Raw genomic sequence first — 5,550 nt, 5'->3', positions numbered from 1 at the left:
CTAATGAGATCTCTCCACTTTAAGAGGATAAATATGTTTGAAATTAATTTTGTACCTTGAACTTCCCAACTGAAGGTGTGACCTTAAGCCTGAACTATGTATTAGGAAGAAAACCTTTAATAAAGCCGACCAAATAGCCAATTTGCTCTGACACCTCGAAAGAGTTTGGAGCTCATGGCACTGAATCAAAAGTTTTGTCGGGACTCACGTTGGATAGATTAAAAAGTCCAGTACCTAAGGACAATTCTGTTATCACAACCATGGACGGCCTCGCAATGTAAGATATAGGAGGTACAAACTCACTTTTGTAATTTCCTGTCCATTCTGTTCACGTTGCTTCCAGACGGATGTCTATAATAGAAAGTGGTCGAAATATCAATTAGGCCCTTTTCATGTTGTCTCCATATCATCCATCATGCATGTTCTGTCTTGTGTAATAACAAGAAAGAAATCTTTTCCGGTTGTTTTAATTGTTTCCCCAGTTTTATGAATCTTTCCGAAGATCAATAATCTTTCAAAATATCTCTGGAGTGAGCACCTATCCGTACGCTGGTCATTTTTACTCTTCCTAATGTTTGAATGAATTAAAGTTTAAGAAATCTAGATGCGTTTGAGGAACTTTAGATTACGCTGTTGCTAGAGAATACCGCAAGAATTTGTAATGGAATGGCACGTGTAAAAAGGGAGGTAACAGAAACACTGGAAAGCGATTTGCTGTCTGCTTTCAAGCTTACATTTTTTATACCAATGTATTTGCGAAAAGTTTATAAAGTACAGAAGTCACATTATTAAAATCAGTACTTCGTTTGGAAAAACGATAAAGACTACTTCTTCCTTAGATATATCTGATAATGTCTTGAATTTACGGCTGTTGACACGAGAACCTTGAATTTTCAAAAAGACCTTGTTTGTCCACGAAAAAAAAACAAAATATGATAAAGGATTGTGATGGAGATAAAATAGTTACTGGTGTTTTGTTGTTGTTCAGTTTAAACTTTATTTTAGTATCGGTATAATATTACAGTAATGCAAACACCATATACATAGATATAGGATTCGAAAAAAAGTACAAAGTACTTATGTTAATCCGTCTCCTTCGTTTGTAAAACGGCAATTGGACGGCACTGACGAATATTATGCAAATAGATATAAGTATATGGAGAATTGTTGGGGGTAAAAGATATAGGGGAGTACATTACATTTAATGCATTATGGGAGGAAAAAACTGATTGGAGTATATTTTGGATATGGACACATGTCGAGGACTGTACACGTCACTGAGGTATTCAACACACAATAAATGAATTACGTATAATGAAAACTTACCATTCTGACCCCTGAGTATTCCGACATCCAGTGGTGAACAGTAACGTGGTGTAATTAAAAGTATCACCAAACAAGACTATGATGGTTTATATATATATATATATCCATACTGACAGGGGCCGTCCCAGTTGAGTCCTAGTATATACCACATGTAAACATACGTGGAATCAAAATTGAGATCTTCAAACTTAAAGTCGTTTCGACTGGTTAATGAAATGTTGGACACATCCATAGGTCAATAGAAGAGGGTAAGAAAGAATCCTTGTGAAGCTAGGTTCTACAGTGTATTTGGCAGTAAGTATTTGCGTGTCTAGTATTGTAAATGTGCAAGTCAGAATGACGAGCAGGAAGTATGTTAGTTAGATAGGAGGGGCACTGACCATGGACAATCTTATGGAATTGTATGATTTTATGTTTCCTACAGAATGAGGATCCCAGCCAGATTCTCAATAAATTCGGTCATGACTAGTTAGTTAAGGGGCCCAGGTAACCATTTTGGCTGCTTCAAGCTGTATATTTTCTTATAATTGACTTTGTCCAATCGGTATATTGGCACGTATTACATCACCATATTCTAAAAGGGGTCTTAGAAAAGTAAAATATATTTTTTGTAAAGTCATTCTGTCAATATTGAATTTGAATTGTTACTGTGGTTTACATGTAGCGATGATGAGGTCAAATGAGGATTTTTTTTTGTGATAGCTTAACATTTATGTAATAAATATATCTAGTACATGACGTTTCTACTCCAAAACCAATGGTAAATGTTAATTGAAATATCTATACTCATTCGTAACATACTTTGCCATTTTTTTTATATATGAAGTGTGTTCTCAAAATAAACTTGATACACATGAATACTTATTTATGAACTATATTCTAATTAATTTCTCCATATCCAACTGTTATTAATTTTACAAGATATGGATATTGAGTCAAACTCTGGCCTGTGGTCTGAAGAGCTTTCCTTTTTTATCATTTAAATATTAGGAGTGTATTTGAATACTAGTATATATAGAAAACGTTTTAGATGAACACGATGTTTTGGTTACAGTTTTGATGCTGAGGTCCCTACATATGAACTGAGAAATAATGGTTTCCATTCTCATTTAAGAGTTTAAAGAAGTTTTGCAGGAGGCTGTGTTTTGTTGTACGTTAATGATGCAGAGAAAATAAGTATGCTGAATTGTTATGAATTTCCTGACAACAAAGTAATATTGATACGTATACAAGAAAGGCCAGTAATATGCTTTCTGTATAACGACGATAATTAATTTACATGTTTTTAAAACATGTGTGGATCTATCCAGAAATGTTATCTGGGTGGTGACTTAAATGTTGATGAGATAATCAAGTCACACAATCATTTTTACAGATACGTATTGACATACAAGATCGAGTTTGCTAGGTCCAATTTTATAGTGAGATTATCTGTCCTGCGTAGACTACTCGGTTCTATAGTGAGATTCTCTGTTCTGCGTAGACTACTCGGTTCTATAGCGAGATTCTCTGTCCTGCTTAGACTACTCGGTTCTATAGTGAAATTCTCTGTTTTGCGTAGACTCCTCGGTTCTATAGTGAGATTCTCTGTCCTGCTTAGACTACTCGGTTCTATAGTGAGATTCTCTGTCCTGCTTAGACTACTCGGTTATATAGTGAGATTCTCTGTTTTGCGTAGACTACTCGGTTCTATAGTGACAAATACTATACGGATGCGTTGCTGATGTCACTGTCCTTTTTAACATAAAACCTGTCTACAAAGAAAAAGTATGATTATATAAAATAAATAAGATTGCATATATTTATAAATATTAGGTTAAGTTGGCTGTCGAAATGACAAACCAGTGTTAAATACCGAACACCGTTTGAGTCACGGACGACAACTCTTCTTTGCTTAGCGTATTCCAACATTAAAAATAAGAATAAACAATAAAACCATATAAAATTTAGTGGCGGGCATGGTACTGCCTTCATAAAGAAACTATTGTTGTTGAATACGAAAAAAACCCAGTCTTTCAAAATTAAGGTTGGTCTAGGATAAACGTGTGAAAATACAGGAAAAAAGGACACCGAAACAAAAACGACCAAAACGACTCGTTCCAGAGCGGGCTTGGTAAATAGGCGTATAATAGTATATATGAGTAAAGCAAGAACGATGCTAAAATGGAGAACTAACAATAATAATACAACATTATAATAATATACAACATATATATAGCGCCCTATATAATTTGTAAAATTACTCTACCGCGCTTTACAACATATGGATAATAGTAATGGTTATAATTGTGAAGACAAACAATATAGAAAATAGACGTGAAGAAAAAGCGTTATTATTCTAATTCACTACGTTCAACCGAACATAAAGCATTTATCATATAAAACTCAACACCTATGTATGGGAGTGGCCTTCGACGGTCAATCATTTTATTACAGGAAAAATGTATACATGAAATACAAGGGCACGTGCCCGATCTTTCTTCCATTCTCCCTTCTCCATCCCTCCTGAATCCGGATCCTGGCCCGACTCTAGGAATTCTCTTCCCGGCATCATCCCTGAAGTCCATGCCTGTCTCAAGGAAAACAGGGAAATTTCATAATTGCATGATTTAACAAAAGAAAATATAATGTCTTGAAGTGAGTTGATGAACCGTCAAGACTCGAATGACCATGTTACCCTCAAACCACCTTTAATACTCTATAGACACCCGTGTCGCACCTGTAACTCGTGCAGTTACACGTTACCCGTGCCGCCTCACGCGGCTATAGCTACCTAGGAGGAGGAGGAGGATGATGATGATTGAGGTAATGGCATCACAATGTTGGTGAGTGAGTGGACGTTTATGTTGTTGTTGTTTTATATATCAATAAAACTTGTGAAAAAATAAAAAAAAAAATAAAAATAAAAATAAAAATACATTTATGATTCTAATTCACTACGTTCAACCGAACATAAAGCATTTAACATAAAAAAACTCAACACCTATGTATGGGAGTGGCCTTCGACGGTAAATCATTTTCGAAACATAAAGATGAGAGTGAGCTTTTATTAATATATATTACCTGTTATATTCCAAGGCTCTGGCTGACAGTGGCTCTTTCGAGAATGTCATCCTTTACATACCCATCCTTTGCCTTGTCCGTCCGCCAACGTCCGTGTTTTTTGAAGAGTCGGTCCGACACTCCGGCTTTCGCTGCCGCCGTCGCACCTCCTGCCCTGAGACTATATATGTAATCCATATTTTTTAGAGTCCAATCCTAGTTTCCCGAACATTTCTAACACTACTTCCCAGGCCCTGGTGTACGAAAGAGGTGTACTACCTCTCAATTTGAATACATTATTTGATTTACAAAATGTCAGGCTCCGAAATATGAAATCCTCAGAAATATCGATAATCCCTGCCTTTACAAAATCTCTCTTCAAGATACCCACTGGACAAGTAAATTTTATTCGTTTTTGCGACTATGACATCCGCTCCTTCCCTATACAAATCCGTCTTTCCCTCTCGAACGCGAATCTTCGTATATGTATCACAAAAATCTACATCGGACCTCCGTACTTTACTTATCTCACTATATCTAAGAAACCCTGCAAATCCTATAACACAAATACTGACAGTACGTAAGTCTGCCAACTAGCTTTCGGCCCTCCGAACTCGTTTACCAAAGACGCTAATACCTCCGGCCGTCACAGGCTCCTTCTTAACGGTACGACTCCCTATAATTCTATGCGATCCTTCCTGTACGTTTTTAACCAACGTAGATTTACACGGATTAATATACCCCGAAATATCGTGTACCCAACCTATAGAGTAAACAGCCTCGTCTATGATCGACACAGAACACTGTTTTTTCAACAGCGAATTCAGATACAATGCCACATACGAATCATCTGCTGGTAACGGACAAATGCTGTATATTTTACACCAATTACAAAACTTGTTAAAACCCGAGCTGTATTTCGTGTACATTTTAATTTTCTAAATTATAATTCGTGTTTATAATGGCTCCTTGAGCCCCAATTTACAATTCGTCTCATATTCGCTTCATCAGGGGAAGCCAATCCATCAAGGGGAGCTAACACATAGTGTTCTGTCCTTAAGGTGGACCGATACCGCTTCATCAGGGGAAGCCACTCCATCAAGGGGAGCTAACACATAGTGTTCTGTCCTTAAAGTGGACCGATACCGCTTCATCAGGGGAAGCCACTCCATCAAGGGGAGC

The 5,550-nt window shown here is 36.7% G+C and overlaps 1 long non-coding RNA gene across 1 annotated transcript in view; it reads right to left on the bottom strand.

The window, feature by feature from the left end:
- Positions 1–3,723: 3,723 nt before the first annotated feature.
- LOC110450552 overlaps positions 3,724–5,550 on the bottom strand; it is a 3,138-nt gene continuing 1,311 nt past the window's right edge. Inside the window, exon 2 of the long non-coding RNA XR_002462986.1 lies at positions 3,724–4,099. This is a non-coding gene — a long non-coding RNA (uncharacterized LOC110450552). The remainder of the gene's footprint in view (positions 4,100–5,550) is intronic.

Source organism: Mizuhopecten yessoensis, unplaced genomic scaffold (assembly GCF_002113885.1).
Source record: "Mizuhopecten yessoensis strain PY_sf001 unplaced genomic scaffold, ASM211388v2 scaffold5315, whole genome shotgun sequence".
NCBI classification, from domain to species: domain Eukaryota; kingdom Metazoa; phylum Mollusca; class Bivalvia; order Pectinida; family Pectinidae; genus Mizuhopecten; species Mizuhopecten yessoensis.
This window is presented reverse-complemented; position numbering and strand designations above follow the sequence as displayed.